The sequence below is a fragment of the Chiloscyllium plagiosum genome, unplaced genomic scaffold, assembly GCF_037043375.1.
Source record: "Chiloscyllium plagiosum isolate Xiang-an unplaced genomic scaffold, Cpla_swu_hap1 HiC_scaffold_40, whole genome shotgun sequence".
In the NCBI taxonomy this organism is placed as follows: Eukaryota; Metazoa; Chordata; class Chondrichthyes; order Orectolobiformes; family Hemiscylliidae; genus Chiloscyllium; species Chiloscyllium plagiosum.
Genome location: NW_028270178.1, coordinates 38661275 through 38677466, shown reverse-complemented (window position 1 = coordinate 38677466; position 16192 = coordinate 38661275). Strand labels below are relative to the sequence as shown.

The window sequence follows — 16192 nt, the reverse complement described above, 5'->3', positions numbered from 1 at the left end:
AAACACATAGAAAGGGAAACGTTTGAGATTCTGAAGGGAGATTACAGAGAGATAGGCAGGAATTTCGAAAGGAGATCCTCGAGAATAGTAATATCTGAATTACTCCCGGTGCTGCAAGCTAGTGAGGGCAGGAATAGGAGGATAGAGCAGATGAATGCAAGGCTGAGGAGCTGGTGTACAGGAGAAGGATTCATATTTCTGGATCGTTTGAAGCATTTTTGAGGTAGAAGTGACCTGTACAAGCAGGACGGATTGCACCTAAATTGGAAGGGAACTAATATACTGCCAGGGAGATTTGCTAGAGCTGCTCAGGAGGATTTAAACTAGTAAGATGGGGGGAGTCTTGAAACACATAAATGTGGATAAATCCCGAGGACCTATTCAGGTGTACCCTAGAACTCTGTGGGAAGCTAGGGAAGTAATGGCCAGGCCTGTTGCTGAGGTATTTGTATCATCGATAGTCACAGGTGAGGTGCCTGAAGACTGGAGGTTGGCTAACATGGTGCCACTGTTTAAGAAAGGTGGTAGCAACAAGCCAGGTGGTAAGAATAAATCAGTGAGAAGGACGTCGGTGGTGGGCAAGTTGTTGGAGGGAATACTGAGGGAAAGGATGTACATGTATTTGGAAAGGCAAGGACTGATTTGGGGTAATCAACATGGCTTTGTGCGTGGGAAATCATGTCTCACAAATGGGATTGAGCTTTTTGAAGAAGTAACAAACAGGATTGATGAAGGCAGAGCGGTAAATGTGATCTATGTGGACTTCAGTCAGGCGTTCAACAAGCTTCTCCATGGGAGACTGATTAGCAAGGTTATGTCTCACAGAATACGGGGAGAACTAGCCATTTTGTTACATAACTGGCTCAATGGTACAAGACAGATGGTAGTAGTGGAGGGTTGTTTGTTCAGACTGGAGTTCATGTTACCAGTGGATTGCCGAAAGGCTCGTTGCTTCATCCACTACATCATTTATACAAATGATATGGATGCGAGCATAAGATGTACGGTTATTAAGTTTGCAGATGTCACCAAAATTGGAGGTGTAGTGGACAGCGAAGAAGGTTACCTCAGATTACAACAGGATCTTGATCAGATGGGCCAATGAGCTGAGAAATGGCAGACAGAGGTTAATTCAGATAATTGCGAGGTGCTGCCTTTTTGGGAAAGCAAATCTTAGCAGGACTTACACACTTAATCATACGTTCCTAGGAAGTGTTGCTGAACAAAAAGACCTTGGAGTGTAGGTTCACAGCTCCTTGAAAATTGAGTCATAGATAGATAGGATAGTGAAGAAAGCGTTTGCCAAGCTTTCCTTTATTGGTCAGAGTATTGAGTACAGTAGTTGGGAGATCATGTTGTGGCTGTACAGCACATTTTATAGGCCACTGTTGGAATATTGCGTTCAATTCTGGTCTCCTTTCTATGGAAAGATGTCGTGAAACTTGAAAATGTTCAGAAAAGATTTACAAGGATTTTGCCAGGGTTGGAGGATTTGAGCTATCGGGACAGGCTCAACAGGCTAGGGTTGTTTTCCCTGTAGTATCGCAGGCTGAGGGGTGACCTTATAGAGGTTTCCAAAATTATGAGGGGCATGGGGAGGAAAATTGACAAAGCCTTTTCCCTGGAGTGCGGGAGTCCAGATCAAGAGGGCATAGGTTTAGTGTGAGAGAGGAAAGATATAAAAGAGACTTAACGGGCAATGTTTTCACACAGTTGGTGGTACGTGTATGAAATGAGCTGCCAGACTAAGTTGTGGAGGCTAGTACAATTGCAACATTTTAAAGGCATTTGGATGGTTATATGAATAGGAAGGATTTGGAGGGATAAGGGCCGGGTGATAGCAGGTGGGAGTCGAATGTGTTGGGATGTCTGGTCAGCATGGACGAGTTGGACTGAAGGGTCTGTTTCCATGCTGTGCATCTCTATGACGCTATGACTCTTTGACAACATACAATATTTAATTCAATGTTCAGATGAAGTGGTGGATGGCCAGGTGACTGACACAGCACATTTTCACAGGATAGGCCAGATCTGTGCCATATATACCAACAAGGAGAAAGTGCCCCACACCTGGTTACCAAAACTTTCCCTGCAATGCACAGGGAGCAGTGCTCCCAAGAAGTCAATCTCTGCTTCACTTTGGCAGTGTGCTCCTTCGAAGATTTTGTGCTTGCCCCACTCCCTCTGAAGCATATACCCAGTTCCTTCAGGTAATCTGTCCTGATGATGAAGGAAATAAAGCGTCAGTTGGTCCAGTTCCCAAAGAACATGGTCTCTTTCTTGCCTCCATTTCCCTTCGCTCCTGAAGACTGTCGAATGGTCACAGATGCTCATGAGTCTGCAGAATGAAGGTAGATCTGAACAGAAAACGTCAACGTTGTCTATGGACAGGAAGATTTTGACCTACAGCGATCCGCTGCCTGGAATAGTCACTCCACTCAGGCTCACACCTTTCCTGGTGGACTCAGGAAAGGCTCCATCCAGCACCCAAACAAGGCAGGAGAGAATGTGCAGCCCTGCCTGCCTTTCTGACACCTATCCATTGTATGAGGCTACATAAACAATGTTGGCGTAGAGCAGTCGGATCCAATCGTGAAATTCCTCTCGCAAAAGCCCATTTTGGAGAGCACATTCCACGTACAGTATCCTTCAACCTCATACAGGCTGATGAGCGAGGCGCCGTCTTTTTTTCATCAAGTATATACTTTATTCGTTAAAAATCTCTTTGTATACATACATAGTCACAAATGCAGTATGGTTCTTTTCAGCTGTGTATCAAGTAAACAAACAAAACATTGAACTTTGACTCTCATACATACAATATTAATATTGACATGTATTTGAGACAGTAGGAGGGTCCAATAACTGAACGGGATCACATTTACCTTTGGCAGGAAGTCCACTACACCTTGGCAGCAGCTGCCCCAAACATCTGCGTGTCCCTCACACATATTCCTGGACTTTGGAATGTGACAGTCTGCAGAGACTGGGAGAGATCAAGTTATTATTCTCACATCCCCTGGTCTTAGACATATCAGTTCTTCAGCTTTCACTGTGTTTGACTATCGCAAGGTCAAGTCGAATGTTTACAGAATTCAATCCGAGCTAAGCTAACTACAGGCCTTCATCAAAGTATCGTTTACAAAGCTCAGTACATCATTGAATTTAAGAAAAACATTCTCTTTAAATTACACAGTAAATGGATAATTTATTTCACATTAAATGGATAATTTTCCATTAAAATAACAAACCTCGAGATTTGAATGAAACACTTCATTTCAAGCTGATTAGGTACATTGGGAACTCTGGCCACAAACTTGACCACACGGTTAGCCTCTTCACAAGTTTTTGGGTTTGACATTCGTGGATTTTCGGACAATGATGATGTGAAGAAGGTCATTATCTCTGTACCATCCACAATGCCCTCTCCTCTAATCCTCACCATCAGATTTCTCTCCCATCCTAATCTCTCACATCCAGCTCCACCTCAATCAATCCCTCTCCATCCCAATTTCTGCTCCATCTTTCTCCCTCTCACCTGCACTGTCACTGAACTGATCCGCTCCTTAAGTTAATGCCATGTCAGTTCTCCAAAGTGCACTTTTTTTACCACACATGATGCTCTTCACTGGTAAGGATATAAAGATTAGCTAGGTCAGAGGAATATAGTGACATTTGGAATTAAAGATTTTTTTTTCCTGTTAAGAGTCAGTTCTGGATGCCTTCCCAACTTAAATAAACTCTAAATTACTTCAGAATAAATCTCTAGAACATTAATTCCATATCCCACCCAAACGCCCAGTCATCACATAAGGAAAAAAATTAGTTGAACGTTTCAAACCCCACCATCTTCTGCATAATAACCTCACTGATAATCTTGGCACAGCGTTGCATTTTGTAAAGTGAAGCAGTTTTGCTCTTCTCTCTGATCACACTAACTCCCAGACAGATCAACCTGAGAAACTACCAGTGCAATGACCTTGCCTTCCCTGGGTTTCCTCGTGCAGCCTCATGCTTCAAACGAAGGCAGTTTACAAGCCGATTGTGATGTGAGGTCGTCCTCTTTGATGTACATGGTGAGGTCACACTTGTTCTGTGAGGTCATGGTTTGACCTGCCCAGTACAAGGGCCCTCACTGCGATCACACACGGAGTTACTGAAACCCTCACTGACATCAGGTTACAGTATGTACATATTCTAGTGTTACAGACCAGTCCAGACTCCCTAGCCGTGAGATGTTAACCTTACTCAACAACCTAACCTCTCAAAATGACAATATCTACTGCATCTACATTCTGGATGATCACTTCAAACAATTCAGTCCATCAAGATATTATTCAGGCCAGAGCTGGAGGCACTGTGCACAGTCTTGTTCACTGCACCATACACAGTAAGAAGGTTGTGATTGCATTGGAGGGAGAATCAAAGGAAATCACCAGCATGTTTCTTGAGCTGTCGCAAGTTAGCTCTGAAGAGGGAGGCTGGATAAGCTTGGGTTGCTTTCTTTTGAGCAGAAATGAATGTATATAGGACTATATGGGGAAGGGATAAGGTGAATAGAAAGCAGTTCTACCCTTTGCTGAAGGGCCACGAAGAAGACGGCATAATTTTATGTTGAGAGGCAGGACATTTAGAGCGGACATGAGAAAAGATTTTCTCACCTGGAAGATAGTAGGGGCCTGCAATGCATTGCATGAAATGGAAAAGCTCACTTCCTTTAAAAAGAACTTGGCTAAGCACCTGAAATGTCACAACATTCAAAATAATCCTAATCCAAAGAGATGCAGATTGGTGAACTGACCATGCTGAATTTCCAGTAGTGTTCAGGGACTTGTAGTTTAGGTAAATTATTCAGCAGGAAAAACAGAGTGATAGTGTCGGAGAAAGGGTCTGGGTATGATACTCTTTGGAGGATCAGTGTAGACCTGTTGGGCTGTAGGTCATGTTTCCACAATGTAGGGCTTCTATGCACTATGTATTAAGTGCTGGGAAATGAGACACGTTTAGCCCTTCGTGTAATTTTGGAGGTAAAAACTTGACAGACAGGGCAGCGCTGTCCTGAATGACGCTACCATTACCGCCGTCCTGAATGATAGTATCATTCTGTGATTTTGAAGATAAGGTTCTGAATACTGTTTTTGTCTTTGTTTTGAGAAAATATTTCCCTGTGTACGTTCCAACTGTTGGTGTGAGCAGTGTCAGCTTCAGTTTCTGTATCAGAGTGCATGTTCAAAGATTGAATTTCCCAAATGTATTGTAAAAGTGAATTCACAAGGAAAGCAGTGGGATAAGAGTGTGCAGTCAAAGAGATGTACAGCATGGAAACAGACCATTCGGTCCAACCCGTCCAAGCCGACCAGATATGCCAACCCAATCCAGTCCCACTTGGCAGCACTCTGCCCATGTCCCTCCAAATACTTCCTATTCATGTACCCATCCAAATGCCTGTTAAAAGTTGCAATTATACCAGCATCCAGCACTTCCTCTGGCAGGTCATTCCATATCCGTATCACCCTCTGTGTGAAACGTTTGCATATGAGGTCTCTTATATGTTTCCCCTCTCACCAGAAATGTATGCTTTCTAGTTCTGGACTCCCCCACCACAGGGAAAAGACTTGGTCTCTTGATTCTATCCATTTTGTAACCTTCTATCTGGTCACCCCTCAGCCTCCGACACTCCAGGGACAACATCCCCAGCCAGTTCAGCCTCTCCCCATAGCTCAAATCCGCCAAGCCTGGCAAAATCATTGTCAATCTTTTCTGCTCCTTTTCAGGTTTCACAACATCATTCCGATAGGAATGATACCCGAACTGCACGCAATATTCCAGCAGTGGCCTAACCAATTTCCCATACAGCCGCAACATGACCTTCCAACTTCTGTACTCAATACTCTGACCAATAAAGGAAAGCATACCAAACCCCTTCTTCACTATCCTATCTATCTGCGACTCCACTTTCAAGGAGCTATGAACCTGCACTCCAAGGTCTCTTTGTTCAGCAACACTCCCAAAGACCTGACCATAAAGTGTATAAGTTCTACTGAGATTTGCTTTCCCAAAATGCAGCACATCGCATTTATCTGAATTAAACTCCATCTGCGACTTCTCAGCCCATTGGCCCATCTGGTCAAGATCTCATTGTAATATGAGGTAACCCTCTTTGCTGTTCACGACACCTCCAATTTTGGTGTCATCTGCAAACTTACTAATTGTACCTTTTATGCTCGAATCCAAATCATATATTTAAATGACAAAACGTAGAGGACCCAGCACCGATCCTTGTGGCACTCGACTGGTCACAGGCCTCCAGACTGAAAAACAATCCTCCACCATCACCATCTGTCTTCTACCTTTGTGCCAGTTTTGTATCCAAATGGCTAGTTCTCCCTGTATTCCATGAGATCTAAACTTGCTAATCAGTTTCCCATGGAGAACCTTATCACACGCCTTACTGAAGTCCATATAGATCACATCTACCACTCTGCCCTCATCAATCCTCTTTGTCACTTCATCAAAAAATACTATCAAGTTTGTGAAACATTATTTCCCACGCACAAAGCCATGTTGTCTATCTCTAATCAGTCCTTGCCTTTCCAAATACATGTACATCCTATCCCTCAGGATTCCCTCCAACCACTTGCCAACCACCGACGTCAGGCTCACTGGTTCATAGTTCCCTGGCTTGTCTTTACCACCCTTCTTAAATGGTGGCACCATGTTAGCCAATTTCCAGTCTTCCGGCACCTCACTTGTGATCATCTTTGAAACAAATATCTCAGCAAGAGGTCCAGTAATCACTTCTCCAGCTTCCACAGAGGTATAGGGTACACTTGATCAATGGGGATTTATCCACATTTACCTATTTCAAGACAGCCAGCACTTCCTCCTCTGTAATATGGACATTTTCGAAGTCGTCACCATCTATTTTGCTCCTTTCTATGCCTTCAATATCATTTTACACAGTAAATACTGATGCAAAATACTCATTTAGTATCTCCCCCATTTTCAGCGGCTCCATACAAAGGCCGCCTTGCTGATCTTTAAGAGTCGAGTTGAACAGTTCTTCAGGAGAGCTACATCATGAGGTATTGAATAACTGAATAGCATCAACTAAATTAACGCTATCACTGAAAAGAATATCAAAAGATATTTAGACAATGATGGAGTGATAGTGAGTAAAATCATGCAAGTTTTGTTGTTTGGAGGCAAGATGAAATTAATATTTGAGACCCAAGAGGATCAGATTTAGTCAATCTTTGGGGTATTCAAACACAGCCTTAAACACCCATGATATCACATAATTAAAATAAACCTGACGCCATCATCCGTTTGTTTGAAATTATGAAAAATAAATATGTAATCAGAGTATCCTAATGGAGATACCACACAACACAAAATGATATCCCTGGAACTGTATCATCTCCAATTTCAACAGGTTGCGAGCAGAAGGAAGGGAGAGATTGTTCAACAAGCATAAAATGCATTACGCTAATCTATTTTTTGCTCATGTGTATTACACCATCCTTGGTGTTCCCGGTAAGTCTTGTTAAAAAACTTATGTTATGCAAAGTTCTGCATGTAATGATGCTTATTCCACTCTATGACTGATAATTATTTCATTTGCATTTAGCATGATAAATCCCGATGCCAGTCAATGCTGTCCTCACTTACTGAGTTTAAACCGATTAGTTTGTCAATTAGAGGACTCCTCAGTAAAGTGCAGCACTCTCAGTTTCGCTATACAGAACAGAATGTGTTTACCCTGTGGGCACATTGATGGGGTTTGGCTGAGCACCGGTACTGGCTGGTCTACAAAGTGTTTAGCAAGATTAGTGTCTCTCTGTGGGAGGTTAAATCCTGCTACTTGTTAGTTGGGTTTTGTAACAACCCACCTCTTCGTGATACCTGTTATTTCCCATTCCTTGATGCGAAGTGATTGTGTTGGTGAGACTTGCTCTGGCAGTCGGCTCCAAATGGAAGCCCAAATACAATGTGAGCAATAGGTGGATTGAGTAGGTCATGATGGAGTGATAAGTGAGCATCAGCAACGATAGCGAAACATTTTGAGTGTTTTCATCAGTCAATGGAAATCTGGTAACATGATATTTGTGATGAAAGATCGCTGAGCGGGGTCTTCAGCACAGGAGTCTGATTATGATGTGTATTGGTAATTTATTTAACTCTCATAAACACGTCAGAGTTGTGCTATTGTAAAACGATGCACAGTGCTATTATATAGAGTTTAATAGGAAAAACTCTGAGATCTGGATTGGAGTGACAGTAGCTCTCCAACAGACGATCAAACAACTTTGCCCAACCAGATGTTTCCCATTTCACCTTTTGTTGCTAGTATTTTGATTCAGACAATCAATTTGGATGAGTTTTTAAATTAAATATTAATATTTTGTCGAAACTGACGAATTGGAGAAGAACACCCTGGATATATTTTTAGATCGATTTACTGTAAATCCATCGTGTTAGTCCATGGAGTGCAGTACTCCATCAGCTTTGTGAACTCTCGTTATTGTACCCGATCCACAGGACTCAGAACGGTGAAGATTGGATGGTCAGACAGGACTTTTCTCTGATGAAAGACAAGTTGATTTGGGGTGGCTGATGTGTGATTGCGGATATTTGACATTGTTGTGCTGCTCCAAGGCTCCAATCAGGATCAAGAACATCCTGCCTTGCAGAGTGAGAGTCAGCCCGAGGTTGTGTCCTCCATTTGACCTGATGTCCAGCTGAGGGACACGGTGAGTTGGAAACTATAGCAGGGTCATCCGTTTATTCATAGTCCATCATCAGTGCACTGCCAAGAGATTATGAACAATGTGTTGAAACTGATACAGCATCATTTCCTTTGCCTGATGATGTGGGACATCACTGCAGCAATTGTCACCTGGGATGGTCCAAACAGTGATAGTGGTTTCCAGGTGAGGTGGATCATTGCAGGTCACATTTGGATGCTGAGTAACCCCAGACTGTTTTGTGGCTATTGAGGGATTTAAACTAAGTTGATGGTTGGACTGAGGTAGTATTGAAGGAACTTCTTGTTGCCTACTAGCACTTGGAGGTTTATAAATGCTTGCAGTAACGATAACACGGAGCTGTTCACTCCCACAGCATATTATAAAGTTCAGGGCTGCTGCGTCAACGTTGCTGGATGGGACATATCTGGCACAGGGTGTTCCACATCAGGGAAGTGACACAGTCGATTAAACTCTTTGATACAAAAATGACTGTTTCTACAATTAACAAACTTTAGTACCTGCAAAATGATGAGGTTGGCTAATAATTGATTTCGTGAGCATCACGTAGAATTAACATTTCCAGAATACAGACCATTTAAAACAGTGAACTAATATACCATACACGCCTCTCTTATTGCAAGGTGCTCTGAACCTGAATGAGTATTACACATTAATGAACTCAAGTTGAGGTCTATCTTATTAATGGAAATATAATTTCCATATTTGTATCACAAAGGCATTGAAACTCTTCATACATCTGCATACTCTATGTCCCTAATACAACTCATAAATCCAAATTCCAGAGTTGTGAGCACTTCCCTTCGTTTATTACAACAATGTCAAACATTTTGATCCTTTGAAAAATTGATCTCAGTGAGATTGCAACTCTCTATGGTTTCATCCTGACCACAGGTGAAGATGGTACTGCCTGTTGGAGGTTAATCATTTCAACCATTATATATCTCGACAGGAATTCCACAGCATCGTTCCAAAAATCAGCTGCCTCATCCATTAACTTCCCTCTGGCATAACTTCAAAATCAGAATAGTTTGCTTATGATTGCGCACGTTCAGCACCATTTACAACTCATCAGATAATAAAGAGATTCATGTCCATACACATAGAACATTTCAACGCAGTACAGAAACTTCAGCCCTCAATGTTGCGCCGACCTGTCAAACCAATCTGAAACCCATCTAACCTCCACTATTCCATATCTCTGAACCCGAGGGGTGGTTAAGTGTCCAAGGGAATATTCCGTGTTGTAGAGAGCAGGAGAAATGCCAAGCTGAAAGACTGGAAGCTTTGTACTGCTGAATGTAAGGCATCATTTATTCCAGTCCATCATCCATTTCATAGCTTATTTTTCTGAGTCCAATTATGTTCCCAACTCTTGCTGGTCTCAAAGCCATGAGGCAGAACCTTTTGCTTCAGTTGTCTCTGCTTAGTCGTAGTCGATGCTTGGTGTTCTCTGCTCTACGTAACTACACTGAATTGAGTGTAGGATCCCATGTCTTCAATTTTGGGAATTTCATGGTTGAGACAATTTATTCTGTATGGGGATGTTCAAATACCAGGGCGTAGTCTAAGAAGGGAGCTTTCATCTGTACTGGGGAGTTGGCTGTGTATTGGGAAGCACCATTTTATTTCATTTATTAAAAGGATGTGGGTGTCATTGCCTCGGTCAACACTTACCACCCTTCCCTAATTGCCCAGAGACCAGGTAAGAGTCAACCAGGCTATTTTAGATCTGGAGTCACATGTAGTCCAGACCAGGTAAAGGTGACTGTTTACCCTCCAAATAGGGCATTACAGAATGAGATGAGATTTTTTTCCCCAACAACTGACAGCCGTTGAATTGTTATACTTCGAAATTATAAAACTACATAAGTTTTGAATTGAAATCCCACGAGCTGCTGTGGCAGATATATTGAACCCAGCTCCGCAGAACGTCGTGTCAGCTTCTGAATTAATAGTGATTAACAGTGATAAAACTGTTAGGCCATCACTTCCCCTAATCTTTAGAACTTTGGTAGAATCTAGAAAGGTAGCCTGAGAGGCCAAGTAATAGTACACTGATTGGGTCTCCTAGAATAAGCGGTGTTCTAATTCTAGTGATGACCATGGCATAAGTTGATTGAACGATGGAGATTCGTAGCCCTAGTGTGTTGTTGAATCTGGGAAGGAGGACAGCTTTTCACAAGGAGAAAAGTTTTGTTTCGGTGGGAACTGTGGAATACAGTCTTGGTTAGGTGGTAGGGTGGGCGGTAAGGGCGTGAGGATTGGGGAGACCTTACCAAATGTTGAAGTTCTTCTGAATGTGGTTGATATCCAACATGTACATGGTGATTGGGTTCACTAGTAAATACCTTCATAGCTCAGACTGCTCGGGTGTTCCGAGAAAAGAACTCAATGACCTATTACTTGTTTGTTCATATTTGGGAGGCCATCTATTTCTGTATATATGGAGTGATTGATTGCCTTGTACTGTCATTAATATCGTATGGATGTACAATTCTAGGGACAGTTTCAACTGTGGAGGCTCCAGAGGAATTTTGATACCCATGTCGATGGTAGGTATCTCCCATTCTTTGCTTTTCTGTGGATATTATGGTCTAATAGACAAATCCAGCCAGTCGGAGTAACCTACAAAGCAGCTGAAATCAACCGCTGTTATCCCCAATAACTGTGTTTCTGGGAGTAATCTGTTTCTCATATTCTTCCCTATGTCTTTTAAAAGTGCAAATAATTCATTTCATGAATTCATATTCTGTAAACTTCATATGACTCGGAACAATTTCTTTGTGTTAAAATGCATCGAAAATAGTCTGGGTTCAGTTACAGAAATGTTTGATCAGTAACTTCAAGTATTCTTTTCATCTTTCTCTCTCTTACAGTTAGCCTAGTGACGATTATCTTCTTGACGAGGGGCAAATGTGGTCTTTCTTCATGCAGCAATTGCTATCTGGTGGCAATGGCACCGTCTGATCTACTGTTCATTGCTTTTTTAGGTTCTCTTTCTTCGATTTCCATTTTATTATTATCCCCGGTGTTTTCTGGATATGTCCTGTTTGTTGCGTTCTCTATGTCCTGAGCTGCTTGACCATTAATTGTTCTGTCTGGTTCACTGTCGATTTTTCTTTTGATCGATTTGTTGCCACTTGTTTTCATCTGATGAAATCTCAGTAGTGCACAGAGAAAACTGCAATGATGGTTCTAGCAACAATCTGTATTTTCTTTTCTTTAAAGAATGTTCCCAGCTACCTTTAATATGAACCTGGAAAGATCATTAATAATGTTCCATGGTACTGCTATACCAGATCCAGTTATTATAATGGTCTTCAGTGGACAAGTTTTACATATTTTGAACAATGCTTAACACCAATATTCCCATTCACTTTCATTCTCTTTCCCAATATTCTGACTGTCAGACACATTTCTGAGGCTATGTAGGTATGGAAGGGACAAAAGTTTAAAAATGCGAGAAGTTTTCTGAAGCAAAGATTAAATGATAACTTGTAAACAAAGTGTCTTTTGTATACAAATGCATTTCAGCAATATTTCACTTTGTCTGTTTCTATTCAGTTCACCCGGCCTGAGGCTTATGCCACTCCCTTTCTTAATTTATTTCTTTCCATGTATCAGTTGCTGTGTTGGTGGAGAATCCAAGGCCAAGTCAGAGGGCTCAGTGGCAACTGGGATCCAAACTCAGGAATGGGATTGGATTTGGCAGGTGAGTCAACATCTTTACTGCTTCCATGAAAAAGTTTTGTGTCTCTTAAGTGACTCTAGAAGAACCCTGTTTCCATTATGGAAACGTAAGAAAATGTGTGATAAATTCAAAAAGATAATTACGCCATCATGAAGAATTGTTTCCTTCTGCAAAACGGCTCTGAAATCCCTGCCTCAGCTCAGAATTGGTGAAACATTATCATCACTCTACCGTTATATTCCAGTGCCATATCAGCTGAATACCAGATTATAAACTCCATGTCTTTACTTTGTCCAAGTTTTTTCTATCCTCCTAGTTTGCATATCCCAACAAATCTTAATATTCCCTGATCGTCTGGTGACTGCCGGATCCAACACAGATACATTGTCCTCCAAATTTTTGGTTGGCAATTCTCACTTTGAATTCAAAATCTTCTATGTTCATCCACTAATTTATTTACAATTATGGGCTGGTGTGATTCTTGTTTCATAAACTCTCTATGAAAGTGTTAGATATTCTCCTGTGTTATCAATGTTACCAGCGTGTGTGATGGTGAAAAAAGTTACAGATCGCTTTGCAGGAAGTGAAGTGAAATGGCAGATAAGAACACCACAAGTCTAATGATTGGGAGCAGTTTCAGGCTAGTTTATTTTTTCGATGAGGTTCCTGCCCACCATTCCTGCAAATACATTCACCTCGGTCTTCATTTATTTAGCAACTGGAAGTTCCAGCTGGTTGATGGTCAGTTGGTCTATATCCCTCCAATCCTTGCACTTCCATATGCTTATGGGGCTAAAAGCGGCTGAAACACCCGCACCATATCTGCCTCCATTACCACCCCTGACATTATGTTTCGGACACCTACCACTCTCTGTGAAAATAAACTTGCCCCACATCTCCTTTGAACTTGCCCACTTTCATCTTAAATATATGCTCCAAAGGTTTTGACATTTCAATTCTGTGAAAAAGATTCTGACTGCCAACTCTATTATTGTATCTCATAATTTTATAGACTTCAACGGTGTCTACCCTCAGTGTCCGCGGCTCCAAGGAAAACAACTTGAGTTTTTCTAGAGTCTCCTTACAGCTCATGCCCTCTGATACAATGAGCATCCTGGTAATCCTCTTCTGCATTCTCCGCATCCTCGGTGAAAGGTGGCAACACTCCAGGTGAACCCTAAATAAAGTCTTATAAATCTGCAACATGACATTCTAACACTCATTTCTTCCTTGAACTTTGTGTTGAGTCTATGAAATTCTGTACTTTCCCACACCGGCCCTACGTATATAAAACTTACCTCAGAACATTACACATCTCCAAGCCTCAGGTCTGCAGTGTCGCCTTCCCAACCATCACGCTACACTGACCCCACATCAAAACCTGGACAGTGATAGTGACTCGCAATTCCACAAAAACCCACGTCCTTGTCTCCTTCCACCTCGAATATGGTGACTTTCCCAGCTCTTCCACAATTCCGTCCACTCTGCCAGAAGAGGCTGTCTCCAATGCCCTGAACTGACTTCCCCGACTTCACTGCTACTGCAAGGCCCTCCGAACCCGTACTTGAGAATTTCATTGAAATGATCCCCAATGACAGGAACAGACAGGGTCAGCATGGATTGGTAAACGGAAATTCAGGATCGAAAAATCTACCAGAGCGTTTCGGGGATGCAATGCGTAGTTTGTATGGTCAAACTCTCTGAACTGTAGTGATACAGATTCGCTGGTCCTGATTGTCCCAAACAATGTCAAAGTTCCTGGACATACAATGCCTGGATCTCTTGACTGAATCCCGTCTCCCTTGCCCTGACTGAGAACTGGTTCCCTGAGGGTTTGAGATGTGACCATTTGGTTGATGCACATGCAGTGTGTTTGCTGCTTTAGCTGCTGTTCCAAGTACCTGACAGTCCAGCCCGTTGTCTAGTTACCACGAACAACAACAATAAGCTGCCTGGCGTTTGTCTGCGATTAAGAACCATGCAAGACAAGAGCAATGTGAAACATTAGGTTCTGCTCTCGGCATCAACGTGCAAAAAGGCAAAGGAAAGACAGAAATGTTGTACCAGTCCCTGAGCAGGAAGTGTCTCAGGCGTCGGAAAGTGTTCTTACAGCAATAATGTACTTTGTGGACAGGTAATTCTACATCTTGCTACAGAGCTTTCGTTTAACTCTGGCTCCGTTCACCAGCTCCACAAGTATCTGTTGGACTGGTTAATGTGTGAATCGGCTCTCGGAGTAATATGCCTCTGATTTGGTCATTTGTAAACTGATTGAACTCACAGGCCTTTGAAATGAGAAAATAAAACCTTCACGAACACATCTATTGATGTCTGGTTGTTCTTGCACTCTGATAAACAACATTCATAAAGATTTACAAAAATGTTGCCAGGGTTGGAAGGTGTCAGCTACAGGGAGAGGCTGAATAGGCTGCGGCTGTTTTCCCTGGAGCGTTTGAGGCTGAGGGATGACCATATAGAGGTTTATAAAATCATGAGGGGCATGGATAGGGTAAATAGACAAGGTCTTTTTTCCCTGTGGTGGGTAGTCCAGAACGAGAGGGTATAGGTTTAGGGTGAGAGGAGAAAAAATTAAAACGAACCTAAGGGGCATTGTTTTCACGCAGAAGATGGTGTATTTGTGGAATGAGCTGCAAAAGGAAGTGGTGGAGGCTGGTACAATTACAACATTTAAAAGGCATCTGGACGAATATATGAACAGGAAAAATTTAGAGGGATATTGGCCACGTGCTGGATAATGGGACTGGTTTAGGTTGCAATATCTGGTCAGCATGGACGAGTTGTGCTGTACATTTCTGTGACTCTATGTGGTTTAGAAACATCAGATATTTTCCTGCTTTACAGTGTTCTCAAAATCTCTCATTCAATAAATCCGAGTCATCATCGTCATCATCAAAATCCAAACTGTTGAATACTTCGATAGCTTCATCGTCTGCATTTTGTTTTCTGAAATGCCGTTTGACATTAGGTAGAGCTGGTGGGTAACTTTGTTTGACTTCTGTTGTTCGTAGTTGCGGGTTGTTGGGAAGGGCGGCGTGCACCAGGAATGAAGTGATAACATTGAGAGTGTGGGCTGAACATGCAGAAAGAGACTGGTGAATAATAACTAAAACAAATTGATTTGCACGAAAGCGAGTCTGACTTGACCAAAAGGCAGTCTGTACGCTTTCTTACACACAGAATCGGTACATGAGAAATAAAGCAAACACATACAACAGTAAACAAATAAAGCTACTTTTCGGAATCTTTAATGAGGGGTGCACCTTTCCCAGAAACACTGCAATACCAGGACAATGCGCCAAGTTGACGGAGCAAGCTCGTAACCCAACTCGTTCCTGCAAAAATCAGATTAATATTCAGTCCCTAACTCAGTTGAACAATATATCAGATATTGAAACTGACAAGAACAGAACTACACATGATCTCAGTCAAAAGGCCGAGAAGCGATACTGGGGTTATCATCAAGATTAGAGTGGTGCTGGAAAAGCACGGCAGCTCAGACACCATCCATGGAGTAGGAAAATCGACGTTTCGGACAAAAGCCCTTCACCAGGAGGGGTTGGGGCGAGGGAGAAGGTAGCTTAGAGTGCAATAGGTGAATGTGGGTGGGTATGAAGGGAATAGGTTGGGGAGGATGGTGGAGCGGACGGGTGGGAAGGAAGATTGGCAGGTAGGACAGGTCATGAGGATGGTGCTGAGATGGAAGTTTGGA

The 16192-nt window shown here is 42.3% G+C and overlaps 1 non-coding gene across 1 annotated transcript; it reads right to left on the bottom strand.

Moving 5' to 3' along the window:
* Nucleotides 1-15732: 15732 nt before the first annotated feature.
* LOC122548110 (U2 spliceosomal RNA) lies at nt 15733-15928 on the bottom strand. The gene has a single exon (XR_006311174.2). It is a non-coding gene; the product is annotated as a U2 spliceosomal RNA (small nuclear RNA).
* Nucleotides 15929-16192: the final 264 nt, after the last annotated feature.